Source organism: Diplotaxodon limnothrissa, linkage group LG18, assembly GCF_057381915.1.
Source record: "Diplotaxodon limnothrissa isolate DT_005_m linkage group LG18, D_limnothrissa_male_GT1.1, whole genome shotgun sequence".
Taxonomy (NCBI): Eukaryota; Metazoa; Chordata; class Actinopteri; order Cichliformes; family Cichlidae; genus Diplotaxodon; species Diplotaxodon limnothrissa.
In genome coordinates, this window is record NC_140613.1 from 39,051,689 (window position 1) to 39,067,596 (window position 15,908).

Below are 15,908 nucleotides of genomic sequence, written 5' to 3' on the forward strand. Positions count from 1 at the left end.
TCTGAAATCCTACGTGATTTAAGGTCACATTTAACTGGGGTAGACGATGATGTCCGAAATGACGTGTGTCGGTTGATTGAAAATCATCCTAATCTTTTCTCGGACACTCCATCCTGTACCACCGTGTTGGAGCATGATATCGATGTGGGGGACCATCCTCCAATCAAACAGCATGCCTACCGGGTGAATCCCACTACGCGTGCTCTTTTCCAGACAGAAGTCTCTTATCTGTTGGAGAATTGTCTTGCTGTCCCTAGCTCTAGTGCGTGGAGTTCCCCATGTCTCCTAGTGCCTAAAGCGGATAAGACCCCACGGTTTTGTACAGATTTTCGGAAGGTGAACAGTGTGACCAAGCCTGACTCCTATCCTCTGCCCAGAATGGAGGATTGTGTTGATAGGGTCGGTTCTGCGACCTTCGTTACCAAGCTGGACTTGTTAAAGGGCTATTGGCAAGTTCCCCTAACATCACGTGCGGCCGAAATCTCTGCTTTTGTTACTCCTGACCATTTTCTCCAGTACACTGTCATGCCTTTCGGGTTGCGCAACGCTCCCGCCACATTTCAACGGCTCATGAATATCGTGCTGGGCGGCGTCTGCAAGTGTGAAGTGTATTTGGATGACATTGTCGTCTATTCAGACACCTGGTCAGAGCATATGGAGACACTCACTGATGTGTTCCATCGCTTGGAAAGGGAATCCCTCACCCTCAACCTCGCCAAGTGTGATTTTGGTAAAGCCATGGTGACGTACTTAGGAAAGCAGGTGGGTCAGGGGCAAGTGCGCCCTATCTCGGCCAAAATCCAGGCCATACTGGATTTTCCCGCCCCTCAGACTAGGCGTGAGCTTCGCCGTTTCCTCGGCATGGTGGGCTACTACCGGGGTTTCTGTCAAAACTTCGCGGACGTGGTCGCACCTCTCACTAGCCTCACTAGTGTGTTGAGACCTTTTGTGTGGACCTCTGCGTGTCAGAGTGCGTTCTGGACTGTTAAGACTCTCCTGTGCAGTGCGCCAGTGCTGGCCGCCCCTGATTTTGCACGCCCTTTTAAGTTGGAAGTGGACGCCAGTGCAAACGGGGCAGGTGCCGTATTGCTGCAGGAAGACCATCATGGTGTGGATCACCCAATCGGCTATTTCTCAACGAAATTCAATGTCCATCAGCGAGGGTACAGCACGATTGAGAAAGAGGCCCTCTCTCTGCTGTTCGCATTGCAGCATTTCGAGGTGTATGTGTCGGTGGCAGTCCCTCGCCTGTGATTGTTTATACCGACCACAATCCCTTGGTATTCCTAATGCGGATGCAGAACTCGAACCAAAGGCTGATGAGGTGGTCCCTCCTGGTGCAGGAGTTTTCTGCCCCCCAAACACTCCCCTGTCCACCAGTCTCTCCACCAAACAGTGTTTAATTTCCGCCTTCTTAGCATTCAACGGAACATCCACCCCGAATAAGTTAGCCACTACCAACAAATCTGCTTTTGTGCACCGCTCCAACTTTTCAATGGAGGGACGTTGCGCAAAATCATCCATGTCAAACGACATCACGAGCAAAGCGAAAAAGGAAAACACAACTCCGCAGACACCCAACCGCATCCGCGCACTCCAGAGCCGCAAAACTCGCGCACGACGTTTTCCCCCCCACCACAAACGCAAAAAGGAAACGAACCAATCACACGAACGAAAAGGGACGAGCCCCCATTTTTTTTTTTCATTCACTTCTCATCTGTATGTGGGTTAAAATAGATTTACAAAATTGGAATGAATACAGTTCTGATTTTGTTACACATCTGGTCAAGTTATCATCTCACCATAGACTAGAAAACACTTGTTTTCATTACACAGAAAGATACAAGTCAGTTTTCAGCTAAGCTGTAGGTCAATTCAGCTCTGTGATGACTCACAGTACAATATCTAAATCTGTGCTAATGATGTAACAGCAGTGAATGGAGAGGTTAGTGGCCCCGGGGAGATACACTTTCCCACATTCACTGTGCTCGTTGGTGGCTAAAAATGGCAAAAAAATCATATGCATTTGCACTTCTGTTTGGCTTAGAAGACCACAAATATTTGTAGCTACAGTATTAAGTGCAGTTACCAACACATGGTTATATTCAGGATTCTGGTTTATTATGAGATTTTATGAGTCAACATAGCACATATATTCATACACATCTGTGCATCCAGGCTCATTCACAAAAAAGTAGAGGAGCACATCGCTGCTGTAGCAGCACTTTCCATGACATTGAAAGTAGGAGTAATAAGAAAAAAGAATAATGGAAAATGTGTGTACTGAATTTATTGTCATTTTCCAGATCTAAGATCAAGAAGGACACTGTAATTTGGTTTGACATTGCATTCCACCAAATTTGAATCCTGGCTGCATCTCCATCGACCTGTTTCATATAGATTTGCACTTTGCACAAAAAAACAAAACAAAAAAACAAAAAGGCAAATGGAACAAAACATAAACTCATTTAACACTGGTATGAGATTTGTACTAGTGACATCAAATACCTTAAGACAAGGTGTGTATTTCAGATGGAACTAAACATGACTTGATTGATGTATCTGTACCTTAAAGTAGGAAAACAGCTGGCTCAAAGTAATAAAAAAAACAACAACGTCTGTTAAGGGACAGTGGGCTGTATGCTCTTCCACCATCACAGCTGCAAATCTCTATTGGAGACTAACCACATGGTGCCATATCATCAATCTAAACACAATGCACATATGTATTTTGAAGCTCTACTGATCTAAACTTTCATATTAATGAAAGATCAAACAACTACTGTATATCTAATGTGAAGCAAGTCATTTGAATGATGACTCCACAGCAAGGAGTAACATCTGAGGTTAAATAAGTTCTAATAAGTAGTTACAAATTGCTATGTGCAGCTTTAGGGAAATAGAAGGAGCTCATCCACACTCACTACTCGGTGAACAAAGTCGATTTCATCTGCGTGGTTACATGCCAAGCAGGGATCTGTCCCACAATGACAGGGCAGCTCCTCTCAACAGCTAGATGACAAAGCTGGCAGATGTGGAGGATAAATATGTTCCCTAATTTAATTGGGAGCAAGTAATCTAGAGAGCTGAAATGTGTCTGAGAGTCCATTAACTGGTTTAGAAATGTTGACTCTGAAAGAAATACCAGTTCAATCGTGGTTTCATCATACTACGTATGTTTTCTTGCTTTTCTCCTTTTATGTTTTTAATAAAACCTGGTGTGACAAACGCATGGTCCTGACCAAGGTTATTATCGTTAACGAAAACTAATGAAATAACGAAAACTAGAAGTGAAAAAACATTTTCGTTAACGGAAATAAAAATAAAAACAAAAGAAGGAAAACTAACTAAAACTGTAATGAGTGTTCACAAAACTAATTAAAATTAACTGAATTTATAGCAAAAATGTGTTTAGTTTTCATTGATGTGTGTGTGTCATACAATAGTCAAGGGTGAAGATGAAGTTAAGTTTCCAGATTTTTTTCTTGCTGTCTCATTATGCCAGCAGGTGGCAGTACGTTAGTCGAGTCGTCTGTGTTGCTGCTCCGTCCACGCGCAGAATCATGTCAGGAAAAGTCGGGAGAAAGCGCCAGAGTCCAATTTGGGATTACTTTGAATATGACTGTGTTTTGGATGAAGTGTCTTGTAGTGGAAAGAGACAAATTATGAGGGACATTTCTAAAGGAAAAAAATCCCACAAACCTTAAAGTGCACTTGAAAAGCTCACACAAGAAGGCTAACCTAGCTTACCTTGAGAAGGTAAGGGAGCACACTCAACCCTCATCCCCAGAAACAGAAGCTAACCCCAGGCAAGGCAGCATGATGCATCCCGAGACAACAGGACGGGGACATCTACATAACTGTGTGAGTCAATTGCCTTCAAAAAGTTTATCAATTCACTTGAACCAAAATTACGAACACCCGGTGCCGCAAGAGTTAATAGTCTCATTGGGGCCAAGATATACATTTTATAGTTGCCTGGTATCAATGGTTGTTCATCTGCCTTTATTTATTTATTTATTTATTTAAAGAACCCATAGGTGGGAATGTGAGTTGTCTGTCTCTGCGTGTTAGCCCTGCGACAGACAGGCGACCTGTCCAGGGTGCAGGGTATGGTAGCTGGAATAGCAACATACCCAAGGATAAGCAGAAGAGAATGACTGATATGATGAAACTGGGATTTTGTTACACTTAATTATTGCAAACACAACTAAAACTATAACTGAAACTAATCAAAACTAAACTGAAACTAAGGATTTTCAAAAAAATAAAAACTAAACTAAACTAGCAAACAATTGGTAAAAACTAATTAAAACTGATATAAAATTGAAAATCTGAAGTCAAAACTAAATAAAAATAAAAACTAATGAAAATTGCAAAACTATTAAAACCCTGGTCCAGACAGCAGGAAAACAATGTGATATGAAAACAGGAAACATGTAGGTAACTAGGGCTGCCACAAACGATTATTTTGATAGTCGACTAGTCACCGATTATTTTTGCGATTAGTCGACTAATCAGATCATCATCCATTAGACGTAAAACTACAGCTTATTGCACCAGCAGCATCTGCTCTTATATAACTATCATTAGCTTACAGCTTTAAGTGTTTAAGGTATGTGCTCACTAAAAGTAAAGACAAGATGATAGTTTGTTAAATTTTTATGAAATTTGCAGATTGTTTCGGTGAAGTTTAATAAACTCCTTGCTATCTAAAATATAACAGGACACTGGAGTATATTCTGGAGCATCTCACACTTCTGATAATCAGCTGTCTGCTTGACGTTTATTCAGCTGTGCAAAAACTATAACTTTAATCTCAGACAAACTGATTTACTCAGGAACAAATAAAATACAAAAAAAAAAAAAGCCAAACAATAACATTTTAAGTTATCTAAGTGACTCATATATATTTAACCTGAGTAGCGAAAGACAGCGGTGGGTTTGAAAACGATTTGTGGGGAGTCCGGTGTTCTCACGGCGCTAGTTAGCCTAGCCCCCGGCTCGCTAACGAGCTAGTGGGCAACAGATGTCTCCGAAAACGTCGGAGCGCTTTTGAAAATATGTGGTGTCCTGATAAACTGAGCAGATATTTGAGGTTTACACAGCTACATTCTCGCCTGAAAATATGTTAAACGTTTATTTTGTGACCCAGAAAGAAGAATAAGAGTAACATTAAAACTAACTAGCTGCCGCCATTGTTGGAAACTGCGCTGGGCCGCGCTATGAATTCTGGGACACAGCTGCTTCTTCTTCTTCTTCTTCGGGGTTTAACGGTAGGTGACATCCTTGTACATGCAATGCTGCCATCTTCTGTTTCAGTCCGTTATTACACTCTTAAATCCTGCCACTTATTCCTGCGTCTTTTGTGATCTTACAAAGTTTCAAACGACACGTCGACTATTAAATCAGTCGTCGACGATTTTGATAGTCGACGTAATCGTGACTAGTCGACAAATCGTGGCAGCCCTATAGGTAACTATAAAGAACCATTCTCATTGATTAAAGAATCAGGACAAAAACATCATATCAGTGATATAAGAAGGTTTCTGTTTTTCAGACTCATGCCATCAAAACGTGTTAACAAAATCCTGTCATGGCTGCCCAGCCAGTCGCCATGGTGACTCAGCAGCTCCTCACTGTCTCCTCCTTGATGGGCACAAGTTCTGACACACCCACACACATACATGCACAGACTGTCTCTGATGAGCAGCAGTTTATATTACCACTGATAACACACACACACACACACACACACACACACGCACACACGTTCCAGTATATGAGGGTAGGTGCAGACAAGTCAGCTAAATCCAGATTACTAACTGCGCAAACCTGTCAAGTGTGACTTTGTGTTGTGTTTCAGTTTCTGTGTGTGTGTGTGAGTTGTCAAGGTACTCAAGAAAACAAGAAGTGCACAGATGATATGAGCTGGTGAAGTTGAATAGAGGAGAACAAATGGAAACTGATCTGCATGAAATGATACTGTATCTTTCCATCTCACTTTTTTCTTGCTGTGATCATACTCTGATTTCATAGATTTTTCTTTGTGTTTTGTAACACATTCATTCAACAGAGCACTGTTTCTGTTACTTTCTTTCATTCTTGGTCCATTAAGGTGGGACTATTATGCTTGTGCTTTTTTTTCTGGAGACATATATACTGATTCAGTGGTGGAGGTTCGTTTTAAACATGGCCAAGGTTTAATAATGAGGTTGATGTATGCACAAATAGCAAAAAGCAGAAAAAAGCAGAGGCTCATTAGACTGTAAAAACTTGGCTCAGTATTTTTTTTTACTTTTTTGTTCAGTATGATGTCAAAAGAGAGGATATGGCTAAGACAGCCAGTTTGTGTGCACAGCTACATGTTATGTACTAGCAAGAATTTGGCCTAAAGAGAGGAAAAAAGGGAGCTTTAACATCTTGTTTTAGATGGATGATTACTTAAGAAATGGTACCAAGAGTAAGAATAAGGTTTATTTTGAACTGTGAGTCATGCAAAGCTACTCTAGTAAAGTCTAAAAGTAAAAATGTTGAACTGTAAATGGCCATAGTCACATTCATCTTTTCATAAATGAAAGCTTGATACATTTAAACTAAGCAGTTGACAGTCAAATAAGAAATGTCTTTGTGTTAGGCTAGTAGTTACCAATAAAGTTTCCAAGTTTGCAATCCAACTTCAAGAGATATTCTGTCATATGATGTCAAACATCAAACCAAGCTTGTGACTGAGAGGTCACAAATCAATAGCTAGTGAATGTGTGGTTTCACTATCAGATCAATTCATCACGTCTGTTTGCAAAAACAAGCAGCAACAGCAAAAATGCTCATCTTAGGCTTCAAAATGGGACTCGGCTAATTGAGTGACAACACAGTAGTCACTCATCTAAGCATACTGCGTGTGCTTAGTGACATGTGATTGATAATGAATTCAGTTTGAGGAACAATTACATTGAGTTCATGTGTCCTTTTGTATTCAGAACTGCGGTTCCATTTAACTGAAAAGCCATTAGGGATGACTCAGCCAGTGAATACACTGCGTTTCGGACCACTGAGATTTGTTTATTTTATTGTTTAAAAATAAACATTGTGACTGGATGGATATGGAAGGATTGGATAAATTTCAACTTATTTTGAGCAGCTAACATTTTTCTGCACCCAAACATTTAACTGGGATGAACTGTGACTGCACTCCAGACTTTGGGTTTAAATAATGAACTCTTGCTTACATCCTGGGAGCAGGGTGCATGTTTTGATGCTTTAAATGAAGGGGACATTTTATACTCATTCCTGCCTCGCTCTGCTGTACTGGCTGATGGCTGGTCTGATCTTAAGCTCAGTAGGACAGAAATAACCTTTGCTTATTTCAAATCATGAACACATAATAATGGAAGCTCTCAGAAGGATGAATATGAAGATGAGAAAGGGACACAGTGTTTTCCATCATTCCTGGTTCAACTGCCACATGATGTCAGGTCTGATTTGAATCTCCGCCTCTTTTCTCCACAGGAAAAACTGACCTTTGTTGTTGCCTCTGAAGCCATTGTTTGATCTATTCACTGAACCTCTACTGTACAGTTGGCTCACTCCAAAGGCTACATGGACAATAATTTTTGCTCTGTGCTTGATATCTGTTGGTATTTAGCTTGGTCACATTTAAGTAGTTCATCTGTGTGATCTGATAAAGATCATGATGTGTAAATTAGTAAATGGATAATTGAGTTACTAGTAATGGTATTATTAGTAATCCTAAAGGCTCTGTTTAAATGCAATCTATAATGTTAACCCATCCGTCAATGCACAGATGCCACTGGATACCCTGGATGTAACAGGGACTGATCATCATATACAGCAAGTACTTTAACATCCAATACAACACCGGCCTTTCCCGTTCTAAAGGTTTCATACACAGTGTTATCTGGTGTGCATTCCCATTTGAAGCACTTTTGTTCAACGCCAAGCCCTCAAGCAAACTGACAGTCCTCACAGAAGAACTGCTGTCTTGCTAACTATTAGAGGTTGACCAATTAAGCTCTTTGCTCTTTCCATCTTGAAGTTACAGCTATCAATCAACCTTTAAAAATGCACTGAGCTGTTTATTTTGAGATTTAGCAACGACATTTCTCTTAAAAGATCTGTCTCACAAAGCAGGAAAAGTGCTTTAATGTGATCCACTTTTAACCAAGGCAGATCACTATGGTAACCACAAATAAGGCAGCAGCACCAGGTCTATGTTCATACTGCTTAACATGGTCACCTCCTCACCAATCCTCACATGAACCAAATAATTTGAAGATAACAGTACAATCAAAGCACATAACCTGATATTTCCAGTAGCGGATAACATGTGTGCAGGATTAAAACACTACATAACAATAATGTTTCTTTCAGTGACTGATATATTTCATCAGACATAATAAATGTTTGAGGGAAGTTAACGCACCTTGTCCCCAATCTGGCAATAAAATTGGTTTCAATAATAAATGAAGTATAGTGAAGTTTGCTGAAAGTCTTTAGAGGAATTCTCAAAGTGACTGGTGTGGATCCATATATTAGCAAAGTGAAAAGCTGACTGGATAACATTAAAATATTCAGAGGGGGGAAACTTATAAATATATAGAATTAATGAAAAGTTAATTCACTGTGAATTCATCACTAAGCAGGAGTGAGACTGCAAGCACAATTTCCATTTCAGTGGATTTACAGTTAGTCTTAACATAATGTTTTGAAACGCGTCAAGATGAAAGTTTGTGGAATTTGATAGACAGTTTATTTTCCATGTGTGAGTAACACAGCTGCATTATTTGACTTGTGTTGTCACTTAAAAGCAATGCAGCAAGCTGTAAACCCAAATTTGTCACACAAACCAAGGGCTTATAAGCCAGCATACAAAAAGCAGTATTATCTTTCATTAGCTGTTTCATTATCTGATAATTTACCTACGGTAATTTTATCCTTATTATTAATGTTATTTGGTCTGACATTTCAGCTAGTATTCACACTATTTTCAACAGCTAGTTGCTTATTTTGACTGCTGGTTGGTGTTTGTGTTACCCAAACGTTTTTGGTGAATACACATCCCTTGTGCACCTTGAAACATGGGTGTTTAGAGATAGAACAGCAATCAGTTGGAAAGGACTACACATTGTGCATTTAATCATTAGCTCTTATTAAACTCTGGCTCTCTTCTATGGTACGTCTTTCGTCCTGTTTTCCTCCCCTCACCCCCATCCAGTTGTGGCAGACGGCTGCTCCTCCCTGAGCCTGGTTCTGCCGAAGGTTTCTTCCTGTTGAAAGGGAGTTTCACCTTCCTGCTGTCGCCAAGTACTTGCTCACAGTCTGATCATTGGGATTGTTCTTTATAAATTGTAGGGTCCTTATCTTAAAATATAAAGCAACTTGATATGACTGTTGTTGTGATTTGGTACTACATAAATTAAACTTAATTGAATTGAACTGAAAAGCTAAACAAATTGCTACAATAGGGTAAAATTTCCATAGAGGTGTACGGAAGCCCAGAGTTAAAGGAAAACTCCTTAACTCCAGAAGCTCCTTACCTAGGACTCCTCCTGACCGTAGGACTTTAATAATTAGCAATATTATTTACAACCGTTACTACTTTTTTTGTAGACCACTAACTGTTGGTAATCTAGTCATCTTTTCCACTGTTCCATTCCTCTTTACTTAACAGAAAAAAATAGGAAACATCATAGTTTTGGATAACAAATGAAGTTCATCTTGTAGTCCATAGATTTTCTTTAAAGTTCCAGAAAAACCTAATGGCTACAGAATGCTATCACTCTTCATATCGCCTGGTTTCATGCTGGGCACAAACATTATGAGATAACTCCATGTTTTGTTACATAATCTTACATTTTTTACATAATTCTTACATTTTAACAAATTTCCCACCTGTGGGACTAATAAAGGTCATCTTATCTTATTTTACAAGCCAGGCCTATGATATCGCCTGGAGAAACTACAACATGATTAGATCGTATCTCTACAGTACTAGCTCTGCCTGGCTGACTTGTTGACTTACTGAATGACAACAGAGCTTACACATTTCCAGCTAACAACTGATTATTACTGTCAATGCTACACTGTAAAACGATTTATATATGTAGTCAAGGTTTGACAAGCTCTACAATGATATTGTTTGCTTGGTTTAGTGGAAAAGCCCAGAAAAGCCTATTGCCTTACAAATGATGCAAAAATGTTAACTATACCTACAGTGGGGCAAAAAAGTATTTAGTCAGCCACCGATTGTGCAAGTTCCCCCACCTAAAATGATGACAGAGGTCAGTAATTTGCACCAGAGGTACACTTCAACTGTGAGAGACAGAATGTGAAAAAAAAATCCATGAATCCACATGGTAGGATTTGTAAAGAATTTATTCGTAAATTAGGGTGGAAAATAAGTATTTGGTCACCTCAAACAAGGAAAATCTCTGGCTCTCACAGACCTGTAACGTCTTCTGTAAGAAGCTTTTCTGTCCCCCACTCGTTACCTGTATGAATGGCACCTGTTTGAACTCATCATCTGTATAAAAGACACCTGTCTACAGCCTCAAACAGTCAGACTCCAAACTCCGCCATGGCCAAGACCAAAGAGCTTTCGAAGGACACCAGGAAAAGTATTGTAGACCTGCACCAGACTGGGAAGAGTGAATCTACAATAGGCAAGCAGCTTGGTGTGAAAAAAATCAACTGTGGGAGCAATCATCAGAAAATGGAAGACATACAAGACCACTGATAATCTCCCTCGATCTGGGGCTCCACGCAAGATCTCATCCCGTGGGGTCAAAATGATCATGAGAACGGTGAGCAAAGATCCCAGAACCACACGGGGGCACCTGGTGCATGACCTGCAGAGAGCTGGGACCAAAGTAACAAAGGTCACCATCAGTAACACACAACAACGGCAGGGAATCAAATCCCGCAGTGCCAGACGTGTTCCGCTGCTGAAGCCAGTGCATGTCCAGGCCCGTCTGAAATTTGCCAGAGAGCACATGGATGATACAGCAGAGGATTGGGAGAATGTCATGTGGTCAGATGAAACCAAAGTAGAACTTTTTGGTATAAACTCAACTCGTCATGTTTGGAGGAAGAAGAATACTGAGTTGCATCCCAAGAACACCATACCTACTGTGAAGCATGGGGATGGAAACATCATGCTATGGGGCTGTTTTTCTGCCAAGGGGACAGGACGACTGATCCGTGTTAAGGACAGAATGAATGGGGCCATGTATCGTGAGATTTTGAGCCAAAACCTCCTTCCATCAGTGAGAACTTTGAAGATGAAACGAGGCTGGGTCTTCCAACATGACAATGATCCAAAACACACCGCCCGGGCAACAAAGGAGTGGCTTCGTAAGAAGCATTTGAAAGTCCTGGAGTGGCCTAGCCAGTCTCCAGACCTCAACCCCATAGAAAATCTGTGGCGGGAGTTGAAAGTCCGTGTTGCTCGGCGACAGCCCCAAAACATCACTGCTCTCGAGAAGATCTGCATGGAGGAATGGGCCAAAATACCAGCTACTGTGTGTGCAAACCTGGTAAAGACCTATAGTAAACGTTTGACCTCTGTTATTGCCAACAAAGGTTATGTTACAAAGTATTGAGTTGTATTTTTGTTATTGACCAAATACTTATTTTCCACCCTGATTTACAAATAAATTCTTTACAAATCCTACCATGTGGATTCATGGATTTTTTTTTCACATTCTGTCTCTCACAATTGAAGTGTACCTCTGGTGCAAATTACTGACCTCTGTCATCATTTTAAGTGGGGGAACTTGCACAATCGGTGGCTGACTAAATACTTTTTTGCCCCACTGTAGCTGGGTGCCTGCTGACTTCCGGGCCACTTGGTTGATCCCTTTGAGAGGGATTGGATGTAATCCCACCAATCCCTGAGGCAGAAATTATGGCATCATCATCATTACAACGCTCATGCATTAAAACATCTCTGATAATCCATCTAGCTTCTGTGCCAGCAGTCTCAGGCAAAAAATGGCCTTACGTTTTTTACATTTAGTATCTCTGTGATTCAAACATTCAAGGAGTCAAAGGAGTTGAACTGACATGCCTTTTTCATTTATATATTCATGATCTGGAATTTTCATGCACCTGGTCTGGAATCTGGATGTTCTCCTGATTTGCTACTCTGCGGTTACTTGGACTGTGTAGTTCTCTGCACTCTCACCTACAAAAATTACTTCCTGTTTGCAAAGATTTAGAATATCTGAGCTCAGTTTTAATCTGAACTCATCACATATACACTCTTCAGGTCTCTTAGGCTACGTTCACACTGCAGGTCTTAATGCTCAATTCCGATTTTTTGATCAATCCGATTTTTTTGTCTGCTCGTTCACACTACAAATAAAATGCGACAGCAAACGCGCTCTAGTGTGAACGCTCAAAGCGGCCCGCATGCGCAAAAGAAGATGTCACACACAACACGCTCTGTTTAGACCCAGAGCAAACAGTATTGTTTGACTGATGGCCGTTAATATAAAGACTTCGGACTTTACGTTTCCCAATTTTTGCTTTAAGTTATTTTGTTATTTACATAATAATGTAAATAACCTAATAATGATCCTTATTGCTGTTTAAGAGAGGAGCGGTGCTTCCAAGGATAGCTGCAGATTTCTGTCAGAATCTGCAGATTATACAGTACAAATAAAATGTTTACGTTGTCTTCCCAACAGTTTAGAATAGAATAGAATAGAATAGCCTTTATTGTCATTGTACAGAGTACAACGAAATTGGAGTGCCACTCCCTTGGTGTAAGTTTCAATAATAAATATAAATGTAAAATATAAAAAGTACAAAAAAAACAATCGTAAGTACTCAAACAATAGTATGTACAATAGTATGTTTCACTGACATCTACACTGGATGGCCAGGAAGCGTTCGCGATGTCTTCTCTGGCGCTGATAATTGGCTTCAGTCTTGTGTCGGTGACGTAAAAGGTGGATTTAATGCGACATGACCGTTCAAACAGCAGTCGCTTTCTAAAACATCAGATATGTATCGGATTCAGCACCACATACGAAAGTGACCCAGATCGGATTTGAAAATATCGGATTTGCGCCGTTCACACTGTCATACCATGATCGGATGTGGGTCGCATAGGGTCAAAAAAATCGGATTTGATGCGCTTTCGCCTGCAGTGTGAACGTAGCCTTACTGTCAAATTTGAGGTGACTGGCTATCCTTTTAGCATCATTTATTTTTTAGCATGCATAGTTAACACTTTGAATGGGTTTGTTTTAGCCCAAATAGAGTTCTTTTTCTAAACCTAAGTAAGCAGTGTTGGTGCCTAAAGCTAAGAAGTGAGAAGAGATAAAAACTGCAGTCTCCTGGTCCTGTTTTTAGCATTTGCCTTTGGCATCCAATAATACCATCATCAAAGGATATCTTACGCCTATGTGTGAGACACCAGGGGCTGTGAGACACCAGGGGCTTTGACAAAACAGCCAAACATGACACCATTGGAATGAGAACAGTTTAACTAATAAGCCACTGGAAGTTTTGGTCGTTTTGGATACAAATATTGTACTCGGCCTGTTCTCACAATTCAGTGAGTTGGACATTTTAAGTCATTTCAGATTAAATGACAGTCTTTGCTCATTGTCATAAACTTAATCCTAAAGTATGTCAGTTAGAATATTTGGGGGGTTCTCCTGATTGCCAAGAACAATTTTGATAATCATTCTTCCAAGTCTTAGTAATAAGAAATCACATGCTGTAGTTAAGGGTCAGCTTTAGGGCTATTTAGATCTCGGGGATTACATTTTTAGACTACGACTACATACAAGAGTGGCTGTGACTCAGGAGGTAGAACAGGCCATCTAATTGGAAGGTTGGTAGTTTGATGCCTGGCTGCTCCAGTCTGCATGCCAAAGTGTCCTTGGTCAAGATACTGAAACCCAAGTGGCCTGTCCCTAATACACTGATCAGAGTGTTAGATAGAAAGCACTTAGACACCAAAAAAGTGCTTGTGTGAATAAGGTGTATAAGGCACTTGGAGTGCTCAAGTAGAGTAGAAAAGCGCTCTCTAAGAACCAGTCCATTTATTATATGTTAATACTGGCAAATGTGACTTTGCTTAATTACCTCTTTAACTCAGAACACAGAAAAGAAAGATCCATCAACCTCTTTTAAGTCAAATACAATATCACAATATTAAAATACCTGAACGATATTATATACAATAATTTTAAGATGATAATGCGGAGCAGTGACATTGTAGTATGAGTTTGTTGTTGTTATAATCAGCAACAAAATGACAATAAAGTGATATGAGAAACCTCTGGAAATGAGTTGGTGGCCATGGTGACTATCAATCAAATGGCAAAGTCTTTTCCCCTTTTTAAACATTACGATTTTCTGCATCTTCACAATCTATAGAGCAAATAAATAACTGATCAAACAGAAACAGCGATCTGTTTTTAATGAAATGTCAGTTATAAACAAACACACAACAACTTTGAAATACAGTGTCAGATGAGTCTGACTGGTGTAATGAGAGTACATTATTTCAGATGTCTGTCTCCCCAAACACACTGAGCATGTCAAAGTGACATATGCTCTGTACCGTGTACCAGGCTACAGATGATGCCCACTTTATGTAACGGGGCAGCCACGTTCTTCGGCTTTAGAGATTTTACTCAGCATTGCATCATGTAGCTTCTTTGGCTCCAGCTATCACACACAGAGCAGATATGCACCGTTTACTTGAACCTTCAATCCATTTCTACTTTGAGTGCAGAATGGAGACAACCATTTTCCCATAGTATTCCCACAGACAGTCTACAGTCCTGTAGCTCAATGCGGTTCACATGTGAGATAGAGAAAAGGCAGAAAGAGCCCTAGAGGAGAAAAAATGAGCATAGACGAAACAATGCGCTCTAATCCACACACACACAGCATGCAGAGTGTGTCTGTGCGTGTAAGTGTGTATGTGTCTCGACTGGGGGGGTACTATGTATAAAAATCAGATACTCTTCTATTCTTTATATAACAAGGCCTTCGCTGTACTGGAGATGCATCTGTTTCACTATAGAGATAAACATCGTGTAAAACCTACTACGGTCCCATGTAGGAATATTGTAATGACAGAGGTGCTGGCTAACTGCACTGAGACCACTACAATTACTCTTGGCTTACTAATGAGGAGCCAAAGCAGGACTATCGGAGGAATCTGTTTTGTAGTGATTTTTCAGCAGGAGGGGTGTATCATCCCGACTCTGCGGCACCACCATAACAAAGAGACAAGAATCCACGGACCTCTGCATGAGACACTGAACCCCCCTCACCCCCCGCCACCCCGACTCTTTCTCCTCCTCACACGCCCACCATCCTCTCCCCATTGGGATGGGAAACACCGCGCACAGCGATGTCTCCGACTATGATTCCGCCATATCATAAGCTAAATATAGGCCTGCATCCGTGCCACTGCAGCCTGCAGACCTGAATATAAATATGGCACCAATTACATTTCATTTATAAAGGCCCACGCGAGGCTGGCGCATCGCCAGGATGCAGAGAAAACGCGATGACACGTCCCGAATCACGTTAAAACAGTGAAACTCACCGTGTGGATGCGTCCCGAGTCTCTCGCTGAACGTGTGTGTTTGACAGTAAGAGTGTGTGATGGGGAAAATCTCTCCACCTTTCGGTGCTTGCAGAGCAAACTGGTGCCAGGACTGAGACGCAAGCCACGCCCCTTCCCCCGAACAGCTCGACCAATCAGGAGCCTGGAGCGTCAAGCGAGGAGTCTTCAGAGTCTGCATGCGGGAGGGGAAGCTGCCGCCTTTACGGACCGCCGGTGACAGCGCTATTTGTTTTGGCTTGATTATTTAGAGATTTAATCGTACATCTCAGGGGGAGCGTGTTAATAT

At 40.9% G+C, this 15,908-nt stretch overlaps 1 protein-coding gene across 1 annotated transcript in view; it reads right to left on the bottom strand.

Annotated features, from left to right (window-relative positions):
• LOC146614159 (uncharacterized) overlaps window positions 1–15,656 on the bottom strand; it is a 124,031-nt gene extending 108,375 nt beyond the window's left edge. The window contains exon 1 of the mRNA XM_085378090.1: window positions 15,602–15,656. The gene's annotated coding sequence lies outside the window, so the exon portion shown is untranslated. The remainder of the gene's footprint in view (window positions 1–15,601) is intronic.
• Between the last annotated feature and the right edge of the window lie 252 nt (window positions 15,657–15,908).